The sequence below is a fragment of the Lucilia cuprina genome, chromosome 6 (assembly GCF_022045245.1).
Source record: "Lucilia cuprina isolate Lc7/37 chromosome 6, ASM2204524v1, whole genome shotgun sequence".
Classification (NCBI taxonomy): Eukaryota; Metazoa; Arthropoda; class Insecta; order Diptera; family Calliphoridae; genus Lucilia; species Lucilia cuprina.
The window spans coordinates 12993813-12996632 of record NC_060954.1 but is presented as its reverse complement, the minus strand read 5'-3'; positions in this window follow the sequence as shown (position 1 = coordinate 12996632).

Here is a 2820-nt window from a genome sequence, read left to right as displayed (position 1 = left end):
CTATAGACTAGACTATAGACTAGACTATAGACTAGACTATAGACTAGACTACAGAATAGACTATAGACTAGACTACAGACTAGACTATAGACTCAATTATAGACTAGATAATACACTAGACTATAGACTAGACTATAGACTAGACTATAGACTAGACTATAGACTAGACTATAGACTAGACTATAGACTATAGACTAGAGTATACACTATACACTATACACTAGAATATAGAATAGACTATAGACTAGACAACATATCTGGACAAGAAAAGTCAATTCAATGGTATCATTTGTATAAGATACCTTCATGCATCATATATGAACCCAGCACAGTTCTCATTCACTCGACACTCACATAGAGAACAACATCACACTCGTTCTAAATATACGAGCTTACAAAACCCATATTCCCCGTTATTTATATTTTACACCAACTCATTTCCAAAGCTTAGTCCTGTAGTCACCCAATTTATTCCGAAATGTAGACATCAGTCTCACTCTTCCACACGAGTTTGAGTTTAAACCACAGCCATTACGTGGATGTTATAGAAACCTTAATTAACTGAACAGCCAGGAAATATGCCTGTTGTTTTCTGCTTTAAACATTCCTTGGATTGTCCGAAGAGTAAAGTGACATCATTAGTTTCTAGTCTTGGTAGGCTATAGGTACTGTTGGCAACTCTTTTCTCCTGTATTGCAATAAAACCAAGATGGGGTACTTCTGAAAGGCAACATTACCCCCCAGGGTAGTCTACACACTTATATAGTTTAGAGTAAAATCCCAACATTAATCTGGAATAGACTATAAAGTGCAGAAAGTAGTACATGTATTATTTAATTTAATCTGGTGTCTTCTCTAATATTGTCTATATTTTGACCTGTCTTTAGTCCCCTTGAGAATGATATGTTATTTTTTAGATTGAGTATCCACTGTGTTATAAATGTGTGTGTGTGTTATAAAAGGTAAAATTGTAGTCCATGTGGTTTATTCCTCAATTACTTGTAAATATATAATTTATTAATAATATGTATGTTTATACGATATTTTAAACCAAATATTTATTTAAACTGAGAAATATTAAAATTATGCAACACACGTCCATATATAATTTAATTATAAAATAAATAAATTTTTCAACAGATTTTGCAAAATATCGAATATATATATACATATGTATTTGTCGTATGAATAATCTCAATTTAATTGTCAGCTAAAAATCAAACATAAATTTTCTGCACTAGCGAACAATAAATAAAGGGTATTCACAGTTTATGATGAATGAAATGTGTCATTTATTATAAAATTAAATAAAGATAATGATATTTAATTAATTTATAACTTAAAGTTAAAGTAAAGTCAATAAATTTAAAAAACGAAATACTATGATTAACCATTAGTAATTCGAAGCCATTTTTAATTTATTTAACTTGATATATATTTTTTTTATAAAAATCATGTCATTGCAAAAGCAATATTAGATATCATTTAATTAATTATTTAAAATGTAATTTAAGAAAAATGCAACACTGCGTAAAACTATTTACGTTATATGATCATTAGTTTTGTTTGTTTACAACTTTTGTACAATTTTCAATTTCATATTACAGCAAAAACAAAAATATCAAAAAAAATATATATTTAAAACAAAAACTTAAATTTAAATAAATTATTTACACAAATCATTGCACAACTATATAATTTTATAATAATTACAAACAAATACACATAAATATTAACTAACAGATAGTATATAGTTGATAGATAGACAGATAGATGGATACTTGATTGTATTCATAAGATCTCATTATTATTGTGTATCTAGTATCTGTAATTTCACTCAATCTTTAATACAAGTCTGTCTACAACTTGCGATACAAATTTTGTAAAAAAAATTTTTTTGTTTTTTAGATGATTTTTTTCTTCATATAGATTTGTTTTGAGATTTTCATGTTGCACGAAGATCTTGCCATAATTATATAGTTTGTGTTTGTATATATATTTTTTCTAGTATAAGGCTACACTGTGGGAAAATGTAAGTTAAAAGTGGGAGTATAAACTATAGTCCCGACTATTGTTTATAGAATAAATTCTCGATTATATACTATTGTACCAACTGCAACCTGTTGCCCCGACTATAGTCTTTGGTCTCGTCTATAGTCTACAGTCCCGACTGTAGTTTGAAATACTGACTATAGTATTTAGTTCCAACTATAGTCTATAGACCCGACTAAAGTCCTGCTTATAGTCTATAGTCCCGACAATATCCAATAGTATAGACTATAGACTATAGTAATGACTGAAGTCTATAGCCTCGTCTATAGTCTAGCCCTGACTTTAGTCTATAGTGTCCCACTATAGTCTATTATCCCGTCTATAGTCTTTTGTCTTGACTAAGGTCTATGGTCACGACTAAAGACTATTGTCGCTACTATAGTATATAGACCCGACTAAAGTCCATAGTCCCGACTGTAGTCTTTAGTCTCGACTAAAGTCTGTCTCCCGACTACAGTCTATACACCCCACTATAGTCTCTATAACCGACTATAGTCTATAGACCCGACTATAGTCTATAGACACAACTATAATCTATAGACCCGACTATAGTCTATAGACCCGACTATAGTCTACAGACCCGACTATAGTCTATAGACACAACTATAATCTATAGACCCGACTATAGTCTATAGACCCGACTATAGTCTACAGATCCGACTATAGTCTACAGATCCGATTATAGTCTATAGATCCGACTATAGTCTATATAGCCGACTATAGTCTATAGTGCCTACTATAGTCTATAGTCCCGACTGTAGTCTTTAG